Source organism: Pelodiscus sinensis, chromosome 2 (assembly GCF_052426305.1).
Source record: "Pelodiscus sinensis isolate ZL-2025 chromosome 2, ASM5242630v1, whole genome shotgun sequence".
Taxonomy (NCBI): domain Eukaryota; kingdom Metazoa; phylum Chordata; order Testudines; family Trionychidae; genus Pelodiscus; species Pelodiscus sinensis.
In genome coordinates, this window is record NC_143053.1 from 199,317,638 (window position 1) to 199,332,464 (window position 14,827).

Below are 14,827 nucleotides of genomic sequence, written 5' to 3' on the forward strand. Positions count from 1 at the left end.
GGTTGCCATAGCTCAGTGGCAGTAACATTTGCCTGTTTGGATAAGTCAAAGCCCCTCCATTAGTGCCAACCAGAGTACATTCTCTGAGGGTTTTGTAGAGGTAGGTACCTGGAGGTGCTGAGGATGGGAGGAACAGATGCTGTCATAAGATCACAAGAACAGCCATACTGGGTCAGACTAACGATCCATCTAGCCCAGTATCCTGTCTTCTGTTAGTGGCCAATGCCACATGATCCAGAGGGAAGGAACAGAACAGGTAATCATCAAGTGCTCCTTCCGCAGTTGCCTAATCCCAGTTTCTTGCAAAATTCATTGAAAATTTTGCTGACACTTACACCCTCTTTACATCAATTTAACGTAATTCAGAGGGCTGAATTTGGCCCTCTGATTATTATTATTTTAAGGGAAAGGGAGTCTGATCAACTTTACTTCTGAAGAAATCTTAGTATCAGTAAAATACTGCTGAGCGAGTCCTTGAAATTATGTCTCCTTTTCACTTTACCAAAATGCCGAGTCTGTTATTACCTCACTGCTTTTTAAAGTAGTTCACTTTATTAAGTCCCATCTGTGAAGTGAAAGGGAATACAATTGTTGAAGTAAGCTTCTTTTTACTTGACAAGTTGCAGGTTACAAATTGAATTATCATGACATATACTGACAATTTCATAGGATAATCCTCCGATAGATACTGTGCCGCAGCCAACACATGTTAACACATTTCCTTGGTATACTGATTAGAATGGAAACAATATCTTCATTGCCGTGGGCACATTAGAATCAGGACACAGTAGTGGCAAGAGACAAAGGGAGCAACTTTTTTAAAATTAAAAAGAATAAATGCAATTTACAGATGTAGGAAATGGATAACTGTTCCTTGCAGACTTCATGCTAGCTAGCCTCTTCACAAATCATACATTGCTTAGGTAACGTGGCAATAGCCCCTACTAAAAACATTATACAGACAAAATAAAAATTAAAACTCCTGCATAGTTCTTCTCCATTCCCCACCAAGATCCATACCAGTTCCTAGACTGTATTCTTAGTAGGCTCGCACAGCCACTCTGACACAGATCATTTTACCATCAGGACCACTAGTTCTCCCCAGTAAGGCTGTGTCTAGACTACATGCCTCTGTCGGCAGAGGCATGTAGATTTGGGTTGTAGGCAAAGGCAAATGAAGCCGCAATTTAAATGATCGCGGCTTCATTTACATTTACATGGCTGCCGTGCTGAGCCGACAAACAGCTGATCAGCTGTTTGTCGGCTCGCCGCTAGTCTGGACGTTCCCTCTGTCGACATCAAAGCCCTTTGTCGGCAGCCCCGTTATTCCTCGTGGAATGAGGTTTACCGGGGCTGCCGACAAAGGGCTTTGATGTCGACAGGGGGAACGTCCAGACTAGCGGCGAGCTGACAAACAGCTAATCAGCTGTTTGTCGGCTCAGCGCGGCAGCCATGTAAATGTAAATGAAGCTGCGATCATTTAAATCGCGGCTTCATTTGCCTTTGCTGAATAAACAAATCTACATGCCTCTGCCGACAGAGGCATGTAGTGTAGACGTACCCTCAATGTGTACTCATCCATGGATAACATCAGGTGTATTCTGGAGTTAGGATCAATGTTCCTTGCATTTGTGTGGCCATTCAGGAGAGATTCAAATACCACCCAGCTGATTAGCAGAGCACCCATAGCTGCTGGTGGTGCACATTCACACATGCCTCAGTGCACATTACATTTATTCCACACATGTAGATGGAGAAACCCCCCCCACACACATACATGGGAAAGATTATAGGGAACATTATTTCCTTGCTCTCTTTAACTTTGTTCCTACTAGGAAACCAGAACTGATTGCCCAATCAGACACCATTTTTATTTCCCTCCTCCAAAGACTACCCTCTACCATTTAAAGCTAATCACTCACTTAGCTGAAATCTTTATTTGGATTGGGATCCAGGCTCTTGCATGCAAGCACATAGGGGGGTTCTCAGTCCCAAAGAACGTGTGGTCTTAACTCTCCTATTAAATTTTATTCCCAGCACTGTCACTGATTTGCTGTTTCGCCATGACGATGCTACATAATCTCTTTGTGCTATAGTTTATCTTCCTGTGAAACGGTGTTATTAATACATAGTTCCTAGGAATATGTGAGGCTTAATTATTTAATTATTGTGAATACTCTGAGATCCTTGGATCAAAGATGTCATATATCAGTGAGAAATATTACTACTGGTTGGCAGGCACACCTATCAAGTTATCTGGAAAACCATCAAGTAGCTCATTTGTAATATGCAGCCCTCAAATATTTGTCTATTTTTATATGCAGAGCAAAGCCCATCAGAACAACAATATGAGAGTAAACCCACATGCCATGATATTGATATGGTGCAAACAGACAACGTTCTGACATGTTTTGAAGGCAATGAAATAATTGCAGAATGCATGGTATTTTCAGGATATGCTGGCACAGTTTAAGACTGCTGGATTATTTAGCCCACCTGACCAAACTACACTCCTACAATAAGACTAATGCCACAAAAAGAAACGCATCAGCTTGGAGAATAATTTCTAAATCATAATATATCTTGGAAAGTGATGACTTTTGGATGGAGCTGACTGTGACTATGGGAGAGGAAAAAAGCCCCAACAGGGACTGACTTCTAGTAATCTTATATCTGTAAAATGTTCAAACCCTTTGGATCAATACTTTTGGTAAATTTGCACTCCTTCACAGTAGGAGCTCTATTTTTCTGTTACTCATAGCTGCCATGAATTTACTGGAAGTATTGGATCATACTCAATTAGTGGTGCTTTGAGTTATTTTTTTATATTGTTTTTATGCTTTTATAGTACTTCTTAGTTTTAAAGTACCTACTATTCTTTCAAATATTTCATTAACATCTGGCACAATGATTTTTCTGTAATGTATTTTAAACTCAAAGTCAATATCTCTTCAAATATATTTTGACTTAATGACTTATCAGACAAATGTATGGATAATAAACTTTTGTTATATAACTCAGTTAATGGATTTTCCATTAGCTAGTACATGGAGTTGGCGCTGCACCTAAACTCCCCAAAGATAATTAAATGGTATCTATTATAATAATTGCACAATTCTTTAAATCAAATTAAAATTTACATTATTTCTGCCAGCAGGAAACAGGGAAGTGTTAAATGTTTTAAATCAGTGCCAACTCTCAGTGGAAAACATCTTTGCTTATAGCATGTTTGTTCACCACATGGTGTAATGCCCTGTAAGATGCTAAGATCAGCAAAACTGAGGCATTTGAAATATAGCATTCATTTATCTGCCTCCAAGTTCAACTATGCCATGGATAAAAATTCTGAATAGTGTCAGATAGTATAGCAGAAATTTAGAATTGGATATTAAAAATACTTAATCTGCCAGTAAAAGCTCTAATTATGACCATTGGACTACCACTTGTCAAAACATATTTTAATGGAAAAATATGGTATCTCTGATTGTCATTTAAAGTATAATACAAGAGAGTTATGAGCCTAAATCTATTCCTACACTGGTCAATTATAGTTTTGCTATGCCTTCGATTAGAGTAGGATCTAATAGCAGAGTTGGCCAGAAAATGAGAACTACATTTTCAAAACATTCTGAGGGTTTGAAATTTGTTTTTATTCCAAAAAATCAAGATCTTTCTTATACTTTTTCATTAAAAGAACAAAGGAGCACGGAATAACCAATAAAATGATGGTAAGGGCACATCTGTGGGTCATAGGAGAAACAGATTCAATTCCCTTACTCAATCAGATTGAGCAAGAACTTAAAAATTGGATCTCCTATGTCCCAAATCAGTGCTTTAACCACTAGGCTGTTAGCTATTATGAGATAGGTTGATGGCTGGGGTGTGTGTCTCTCTCTCTCTCTCGCCAGAAAATCCATTCTAGATTTGCACCATTTCCTGGTGAAAGATTCATTGACTTACCACTGCGTTTCAACAAATCAACATTTTCTGACAGAAGTTTAATCAAAAAGTTCTAGAGTAGCTTTACTTAGTAGATACTGAAAATCTTGACAAAAATAAAACAGCTCATGAATTTGGCACTACACATAATACTGTCATCAGCAATAATTGCAATAATAAATTCTTGATCAGAAATGGATGAAATGGATAAGTATGTTAGGCAAAATAGAGCTTTTAGATACTTGATTATATGAAGTCTCTACATTGCTCTTCAGGTGCTCTAAGGCCCTTTGATCTTGAAAGCTTGCTGATGAGGAGGAAAACAGTATTTCCTGTTTTAAGTTTATATGTTGCAGAAGAGTTTTATACAGCAGAAGCTCTAGGAATCATAGTGCATGTTTACACTAGGAAATTATTTCAAAACAACTTATTTCAAAATAATAACTCCCGAAATAACTATTTCAAAATAAGTGTTTTTCCTCATGACAAGCAGGAGTTATTACTTTGAAATAACCACCCTTTATTTCAAAATAATGTCTCGGTTGTATAGACATACTGCTTGTTATTTTGAAATAAGGGGAGTTATTTTGAAATAACTCTCTAGTGTAGACTAGGGCATAGATGGCTACCTTGTTAGCAGTCTTCTCAGGAAGGCCAAAGACTGATGTAACCATCCTTAACTATCTTCTTAACTTCATAGGTGATTTCTCCAGGCAGTTGAGGTCCATCATTAGAGCAATGTGGTGAAACGTATACAGTTGATTCTTGAGCTGAACTTGCTTTGTAGCTAGATAGAAGAATCAAGGATGTCATGCACAAAAGTTTGTTGGCATCAAATTCACATTTAAAAATGCAGAAGCTACAGAAGTGGTAATAGTGTCTATCCTGGCAATCTAGTAATACTATATTGGGTTGGCTTGTGGGGCTACAAGTTGGTGCTAAAGTTCAAAAGTGAGGCTTAAGAACTCAAAAGAGTAAGTACATACTCTGCTCCACAGAGGAAGGAGCACCAGATTTCTCTCCTCTGCAATGCTTACTGTCTGGTGCTTAGAATCACACTGATAAACTCTGATGTGAAATATCTGCAGCCCTTTTCAGGCACAAAGGTTACTGTGATAAAGGGTCCAAAGGCAGTGGTATCTGATGGAGTAAACAGATGATTGGTTTGGCTACTCCTTGCTACCTGTGACAGGCTGCACCCCTCTTTTCACACCCTACACATTATTGTAATAAATTTCACACAGGGTATTCCTTGCAAGGTATCATTTGAAAATTCATACCTGGTATTGTCCCAATAAATAAATGTGTTGCAACATTTGTATTTAAAGTTATGGTTGCACTCTGTGGGGTTATTAACACATGTTCCAAACTGAGATTAGCAAACAGGCCTATCTCAAAGTAATGCTTAATTTGCATTTAAGCAGTAAACAGAGTAATCAAGAAGAAGGGAAACAAAAGATGCTCAAATAGATAAGAAAAAAAGCAGCAGGGGACACCATTCCTCATAAAATTTGTGTCCCCTGACACCTTGCTGGAAATGTTTTTGAAGAGAGACTGAAACTATAAAAAGTAGGGACATACACCCCACGGCACATCCCTCTCTGTATTGCCCAAGAGAGGGCTAGACAGTATAGGATATACATTTCTGGGGAAAATCTAAGACAGGGAGTATGTTGAGGTCACCCTGAAGCAGGGCCGGCTCTAGGCACCAGCAAATCAAGTATGTGCTTGGGGCGGCACATTTCCAGGGATGGCATTTCCAGGTAAGCAGCTACCCCCACAATACCCAGCCCTGCCCCACTGATTTTAAAGGGCCGTGGGAGACGCCACTAACCACTGCACAGCACTGGCACCATGAGCACCCGGTGCCTGCTGGCCTCCCTTTGCCTCCTGCTGCTGCCTTGCTCTGCTGCCTACTTCAGGTCGGCCCTGTCCATGGGGGGCTGGGGCGGATTCGTGGGGGGATGGCTATGGTGCAGGAAGCACAGTCTCACCTCTGGCCAGGGCCATGGCAGCTGCTATAGCATTATGCATTTTTTTAACATTACCAGTGTTAGTGGCTTCTGGTGAGCGCAGTTTCTCAAAACTGAAATTACTAAAAAATTATTTGAGGTCCACCATGTCTCAACATCATTTGTCAGGACTCGCATTAATTTCAACTGAAAGTACCATTGCAGAACATTTAGATTTTACTGAATTATTAAAAGGCTATGCACGTATAAAAACCAGAAAAATTAAGTACATATAAATTCTTTTAATTTATGAGAAATGGGGTGCACCGGAAGACACTAACATTTTTCATTACAGTGTATAGTTGAACCCAAATTGTTTGTAATTGTGATTTTGTTAAAATTAAATGAGTACACTAGTAGGAAATTGTTTTATTTCACTAACTACAAATTTTCTGTTTTTATTTAAAAAAAAATTTAAACAGTCAAAAAACAAAACAAAACAAAAAACATTGCAAAGTGCAAACATGTGTAAAAGCCAACAAAAAAAGTGTGTGCGTGGGGAAAAGGGATGGTGGCCAAAAATTTTTTTGCCTGAGGCGACAAAAACCCTAGAGCTGGCCCTGCCCTGAAGTATAACGCATGCTGGTGAGAGATAGAGTGTAACCTCAGTATGACTGCCAGGCTCCAGTTACACACAAACATTTAGGGTATGTCTACACATCAAAGTTATTTTGGGATGCCAGAGGTATCCCAAAATGGCTACCCTGCATCTTCACAAGCCACTCATTATTTCAAAATATTTTTCGAAATAATGGGTGTGCTATTTCGGCATCCTGGTAACCCTCATTCCATGAGGATTAAGGGATGTCTCAAAATAGCACTTTATTTTGAAATTTGGTGCTGTGTAGATAGCACCAAATTTCGAAATAGCGTATTTCAAAATAAACTTGAAATAAGCACACAATATGTGTATCGCAAATTGTGTATCTTATTTTAAGTTTAGACTGCAGTATAGACATAGCCTTAGGGTGTGGCTTGTACTCTGGAAGGCTGTTTGTGAGTGGCTCAAGGGAGAGCTCTTTTAGCAAGGCATCCTAAGGCACTCCAGTTTTCAGAGCAAGGAAGGCAGAGCTGCTTAGTAGGGCTATAGCTACACAGCAGCATTATTTTGGAATAACTGACATTATTCGGAAATAACATAGTCTGCATCTAAACTGCAAGCAGTTATTTTGAACTAATGTCGAAATAATGTCGAGCTGGAGGACTTATTACTCCAATTTCTGTAGCTCTCATTGTATGAGGAGTAAAGGAAGTCAGAGGAAGAGAGCTATAACTTGGACTTCCTGTTGTGTAGACAATGTCAAAAGCCAAAATAAGCTATTTCAACTTAAGCTATGCAATTGACGTAGCTCAAGTTGTGTAGGTTATTTTGGCTTTAGCCCTGCTGTGTAGACATGCCCTAGCTGAGAAGGTACCCAGGTATGTCACACCATGCAAAAGGAAGCAGTCAACAAAGATAATAAAACTGGTGAAAAAGGAAGGTACTTGAGTTTATGGCACTAATACAGAATGGGTGTGTCTAGACTGGCAGCCACTTTTGCGCAAAAACTTGCCAACTGTTTACACTGGCCGCTTGAATTTGCACAAGAGCACTGACTTTGTAATGTACAAAATCAGTGCTTCTTGTGCAAATACTTTCACGCTCCCACTTGGGAAAAAGCAAGAATACTTGCGCAAGAGGGCCAGTGTAGACAGGGAAGAACTGTTTTGGCTAAAATGGTGATTGGGATTTTCTTGCGCAAAATCGCATCTAGACTGGCCACGGATGCTTTTGCGCAAAAGCATCTGTGCCAATCTAGACGCTCTTTTGCGGAAATACTTTTAACGGAAAAACTTTTCCGTTAAAAGTATTTTCGCAAAATCATGCCAGTCTAGACGTAGCTAATAGGTGTAAAGCCATGGCAGGAGGGATTGAACCTGTGACCTTAGAGACAAAAGTGCTTCTACAGCATGAGCTGCAGAACAGATTTTACGCTCTCTTGTAACTGGTCTTAGTGCCCGGGGGTTACACATGGAAGATCTAGGTTCAGTTTTCTGCTCCACCACAAACCCTATTTGACCTTGGCAAATGACTTAGGGTGTGTCTACACAGTAAAATTATTTTGGAACAATGGCTGTTAGTCTGAAATAACAATGCAAGCATCTACACAGCAATTCCGTTATTTCAAAACAATTTTGAAATAACGGATGGCTTATTCTGACTTCTGCAAACCTCATTCTATGAAGAATAATGCCTATTCCAAAATAGTTATTTCAAAATAAGGTGTGTGTACATAAGAACATAATAACGGCCACACTAGGTCAGACCGAAGATCCATCTAGCCCAGTAGCCTGTCTGCCGACAGTGGCCAGTGCCAGGTGCCCTGGAGGGGGTGGATCAAAGACAATGATCAAGTGATTTGTCTCGTGCCATCCATCTCCAGCCTCTGACAAACAGAGGCCAGGGACACCATTCCTACCCCCTGGCTAATAGCCTTTTATGGACCTAACTTCCATGAATGTATCTAGCTTTTCTTTAAACTCTTTTATAGTTCTAGCCTTCACAGCCTCCTCTGGCAAGGAGTTCCACAGGTTGACTATGCGCTGTGTGAAGAAGAACTTCCACTTATTAGTTTTAAACCTGCTACCCATTAATTTCATTTGGTGTCCTTTAGTCCTTATTTTATGGGAACTAATGAATAACTTTTCTTTATTCACCCTCTCTACACCACTCGTGATTTTATATACCTCTATCATATCCCCCCTCAGTCTCCTCTTTTCTAAACTGAAAAGTCCCAGTCGTTTTAGCCTCTTTTCATATGGGACCTGTTCCAAACCCCTAATCATTTTAGTTGTTTTTTTCTGTACCCTTTCCAAGGCCAAAAATATCTTTTTTGAGGTGAGGAAACCACATCTGTACACAGATCTCAAGATGTGGGTGTACCATAGTTTTATACAGTCTTATTTTCTATCCCTTCTTAATAATTCCTAACATTCTATTTGCCTTTTTGACCGCCCCAGGACACTGTGTGGACTTTTTCAGAGAACTATCCACGATAACTCCAAGACACTATGGTTGTGTCTACACTGGGCCACTTATTCTGGAAAAGCAGCCACTTTTCCGGAATAACTTGCCAGCTGTCTACACTGGCCGCTTGCTTTTCCGGAAAAGCACTGACGATCTACTGTAAAATTGTCAGTGTTTTTCCGGAAAAACTATGCTGCTCCCGTTTGGGCAAAAGTCCTTTTCCAGAAAAACTGTTCCGGAAAAGGGCCAGTGTAGACAGCACAGTAGTCTTTTCCGCAAAAAAGCCCCGATCGCAAAAATGACAATCGGGGTTTTTTTCCGGAAAAGCGCGTCTACATTGGCCACGGACGCTTTTCCGGAAAAAGTGCTTTTCCGGAAAAGCATCCTGCCAATGTAGACGTGCTTTTTCCGGAAATACTTATAACGGAAAACTGTTCCGTTTTAAGCATTTCCGGAAAAGGGTGCCAGTGTAGACGTAGCCTATATGTATAGTTGGGGTTATTTTTTCCAACATGCATTACTTTACACTTATCCACATTAAATTTCATTTGCCATTTTGTTGCCCAATCACTTAGTTTTGTGAGATCTTTTTGAAGTTCTTCACAGTCTGCTTCTGTCTTGACTATCTTGAACAATTTAGTATCATCCGCAAACTTTACTACCTCACTACTTGCCCCTTTCTCTAGATCATTTATGAATAAGTTGAATAGGATTGGTCCTAGGACTGACCCTTGGGGGACACCGCTAGTTACCCCTCTCCATTCTGAAAATTTACCATTTATTCCTTCCTTTGTTTACCATTTGTCCTATCCTGTAGATGCTCCACTTCTGCTATTTCAAAATAGCCCCTCACCAGGGCCATTCTAAGTTATTCTTCCTGGGGCTCTAAATCGAGATAGCACATCTACATTAGGGAACCCTGCCTCAGACTAAATTTGAGGCTTCCCTGCAGTGTAGACATGGTATTTCGAAATAAGCTATTTCGGAATATCTATTCCGGAATAGCTTATTCCAAAATAACTGTGTGATGTAGACGTAGCCTTAGACGCTCAGGTTTTGTCTACACTTCAGGGTTTTTGCATAAGAAGCTTTTTGCAGACGAGTTCTTGTGCAAAAACCTCTTGCACAAAAGCGTGTCCAGATGCAAAGTGCATCCCAAAAGCAATGTGCTTTTGCACAAGAGAGTTTCCATACTCTGATGGCCATTCACAGAACACTTGTGCTTTTTCCGATAGCTCCAGAGCTTCCACACCTGCCTTTTTGTGTAAAAGCTGTAGCGCAAAAAGGAGTTATACCTCATGGGGAGAGGAATAACTCTACTGGCAAAAGCCCTTTGTTCTGTTGATTTTCTTGTGCAAAAACACGCTTGAAGTGTGGATGCTCCACTCGTGTTTGCGCAAAAATAGCTGTTTTTGCGCCAAAACCTTGTAGTGTAGACATAGCCTCAGCGTCTCAGTTCCCAAACTATAAAATGGGGATAATAGCATTACCTAACTTATAGGGGTTTTCTGAGGATAAATGCATTCAGGGTTATGATATACTCACATGCCACAGTGATGGGGACCATACATGGGGACATGTTTATATGTATAATAGGGGACATGTTTATAATGGGGACATGTTTATATGTATAATAGCATATATAAGATAAACTAGAAACACCTATCTGTCATGGTTTATTTCAGCATTTGCATTTTCCTTTACACAACAGATAAAAATTATTCTGTATTCAAAGCTTTTAATTAAATTGAAAAGATACAAAAAGGTGACACAACATTGGTTTTGGCAGCTAGCTGTTTGCTCTCTCTCTTTAGTATGTGGCCAGGAATAAGTCTGAATACTTTTAGCACCTTTGAGAATACTATAGTTTATGGACACTACACTAGAAATACTTGCTGAGAAAAGCTATTTTATTAATTGAGTAGATTCACTGTAAACCATGTGACATCCCAGAAGACACTTTATAAGTAAACTGTATTTGCATCAAGAATTTTCAAAGGTTTCCTATTTTACACAGTAATAATTCACAGCTTAAACTGAACCCATTGAGATGAAGTTTAACTATACAGTACTTTAATAAAACAGAAACAAATACAATTTCCGCAAATAAATGCCTCTTATTTTGTGTAGTATTTTATGTATATCCTTGTATCATGTAAAAGAAGGTAACTGTTCCTGTTGTAAAGAAAAGAGGATTGCACTGCAAAAACCAAATGTTTGCATCTGTCTCATTTTGATCAGCATCCTATTTATATGGGTTTGAAGCAGACATTCATGTTTATGTTTCCCAGTAACTATGTTGAATTCAGGCATAAAAAATGGCTGCTTCAGTTGAATCTTATGATGGTTTCCTAATGGGTTACTGCCTATAGTAATTACTCTAGAGAAGCAAATAAAAATAAAAAAAATAAAAGTAAAAACCACTGGTACTGAGCACACAGAGGAAAAATCATCACACATAAAAAGGGAAGCTTAGTGTGTAAGGGTGCATCTACACTGCACTCTTAGCTTGAAATAAGCTACGCAATTTGAGCTATGCAAATTGCATAGCTTATTTCGAGTAAATTTCGAAATAGCTATCTACAGAGCACCAAATTTCGAAATATAGAGCTATTCTGAAATGTCCCTTAATCCTTATGGAATGAGGTTTACAGGGACATCAGAGTAGCGCACCCATTATTTCAAAAGCTATTTCAAAATATCCCAAAATAGCACTGCTGACTGGACGTAGCCTATGTGCCCTTGAATTTAGCACAGTCCACTTTAAACCAAACCAAAGTAACTACCTCTTTTCCCCTGCAAGCGGAAAGATATAGTATTACTCAGGAAATATTTTGTAATTCTGGAAACCCCTTGTCCCCCAGCATATACATAGCTACTGCTTTTTGTGCAGTTTGGGGGCAAGGCTGTAGCAATTTCAAAAGGTGACTGCCCTTCTGTGGTGAAAAACAGAAAAGATTAGCAAAAAGGAATACATAATTAGGACAATACCCTTTCAGTTATGAGGTATGTTACTAGCATAATAACTTTGTTTCCAAAATACATTTTTAAACAAAACTGAAAAATTGTGGTGCTCATGGGAGAGAAAAATTTAAAAATTACAACACTTTAAAATTGCATTAAAGGTGGTCTACATTTTCTTCATGCTCCATTTCACCATTTGAACTGCAGGAATGTTAAGTCTAATCTTCCTTGGTTTTTCTAAAGAATCTGATGATGCGCTGTAATTTCACAAACCACAAGGATGTTAAAAATCTCCTATACACTCCAATATGCATTAAATATTTTAGACAAACAATAAAAGAAAAGTTTATACAAGACATTGAATTTCTGAACTGGGGGTCAAGGAAGGATTCAAACAGAATCTTCTCCCATCTATTTCCTACTTAAAAAAATACCTTTTCATGCCAACTTTATTCATCATGAAGAAGAAAGAAGGGCATAAGCACAGTTTTCCTTTCATTGATGGATCATTGTGAAGGTAGCAAAGAACTAGATAAAAACAGGAGCAACTGGACTCATTTTGGGCTGAATCTTGTCTCTTTTAATCACACAATTAACTCCATGCTTCAGTGGAACACCTTGGAAGAGTAAGATAAGCATGGTATTTTTGCTAGGGTATAGATTGTCCTCAAAAAATGCTTGCGCAAAAGCACATCCACACCTCAAAAGTGCATTGCAAAAGTGCATGTGCTTTTGCACAGGAGAGCATCCACATTGCATAGACGCTCTTGCGCAAGAAAGCTCTGATTGCCATTAGCAGAATGGTCATGAGGGCACCTGTCCTTTTTCTGATAGGCTCTTTTTGAGCAAGAAACCCCTACGGAGCATCTACACCTGCCTTTTTGCACAAGAGCTGTAGCGCAAAAAGGAGTTATTCCTCGTGGGGAGAGGAATAACTCTACAGCAAAAGCCAGCCCTCTGTCCTGTCGATTTACTGTATTTTTTTTGCACAAAAACACACTTGAGATGTGGATGCTCTGTCAGTTTTTGCGCAAAAAATGGCCGTTTTTGCACAAAAGCCTTGCAGTGTAGACATAGCCTAAGTATTTTACCTGTGCTGAAACCAACTACTGGGACTTCTCCTTGAATCAACAAATTTGGAAAACTGTTTCAAGGCAGCATCACAATGAAACTCTCATATGAGTTTTCTTGTGTGAAGTTTATTTAAAAAGGGACTATATTTGAGTTTTGTGGTGACATATAGATTTCTTAATCCCTGCTAACATGGTGGAAAATTATTTTTAATCATGCATCAACATACCACCTGCACTAGTAGTTTTAATTCCTAGTAGGGCCAGCTAAACTAGACTAGTGAAGTGACAGGGATTGAATGAAAAGCAGTCCGCTGGTTCTCCAGACTGAGAGTTGAGTGATAGGCCAACAGTTCAGCCTCATAAACAAATTATAGAAATGCAACAAGGTAGCCATTCCAGCAAGCAACAGCATCTTGCAGAGGTCTGTGCATGTGCTAAGTGATACTGGATGGTGCAGGAAGTATTCAGCTTCAGACACATTATTCAGTGTTCACTGAACAACATTAAGTTATTGAACACATGCATACTATGTTATATTTTTGATCATATAAATACCAAGGCTTTTCCAGAAATATTTTTGGTAAAACTAAGTAATGATGATGTATAGACTTATTTGGAATGGTTAAAATAGTAGTGAAGATAGAACCAGCCCAAATGCCTCCGTTGTTTATCAAAACGTACCCTGTAGTAAGTGATCTAAGGCATGGGTCTCACCATTTTTCCTAACCCGGACATCCATGGAGTCCCTGTCCCTTTTAGCAATTTGGGAAGGGCAGGGTGGTCATAACAGTTGAAAATAATTGTCCTGGTTAAGTTTCTTAAGGTTTACCTTGATTCAGTTTCCACACAACCATTCCTTTATTGCAGGGGTGGGGAATCTTTTTTGGGTCAGGGGCTGCTGACCCATAGAAAAATCAATTAAAATCACAAATGAGAAGCAAAACAAACAAACAAACAAACAAACACTGATCTGGCCCCTGACTGAGAAGGAGAAAGACACTCCCCACATTCTCTTCCCACACCAGCGCCTAGGGTGGCCCAGGCTAGCAGATGTTGAGTGCTCCAGCTGCAGTGGTGAGGGACGCAGGGGCGGGAGGTAGGGGATGTAGTGCCAGCACAGACTCTCCAATGCTGAGGGGGAGCTCCAAGCGTCAGGTCTGGATTTGGGCAAGCTGGGGGCCACATCCAATCCCTGGGCCTTAAGTTCCGCGTCCCTGCTTTGTTGATTCAAAGGTCACCTGGTGTTGGTTACATCATGACTACAAAAGGGTAAGGAAAAGCTTGAAGGAAAAACCTCTTATAAAATCTTGCCTTTTTATAAACTGTAGCATATTATTGCTGGTTACTAGACATTACCTAAAACCCATCTAAAGCAGTTTAGGTCTACAGCAGAGCCCCAGGAGGAAAACTTAGAATGGCCCTGGTGAGGGGCTATTTCAAAATAGCAGAAGTGGAGCATCTACACACGCCTTATTTCAAAATAGCTATTTCGGAATAGGCATTATTCTTCATAGAATGAAGTTTACAGAAGCCAGAATAAGCTGTCCGTTATTTTGAAATTATTTTGAAATAATGGAATTGTTGTGTAGATGCTTGCATAGTTATTTCGGAATAACAGCCATTATTCCAAAATAACTTTGCAGTGTAGACACACCCTAAGGAAACATCTACACAGCAGATGTTAATAACTGAACTTATTCCAAAATATCGTAGTCTGCAGCTATACTACAAGTAGTTATTTCAACATAATGTCAAAATAATGTCGAGATGGAGGACTTCTTACTCCGACTCCTGTAACCCCCTTTTTGCAAGGAGTAAAGGAAGTCAAAGGA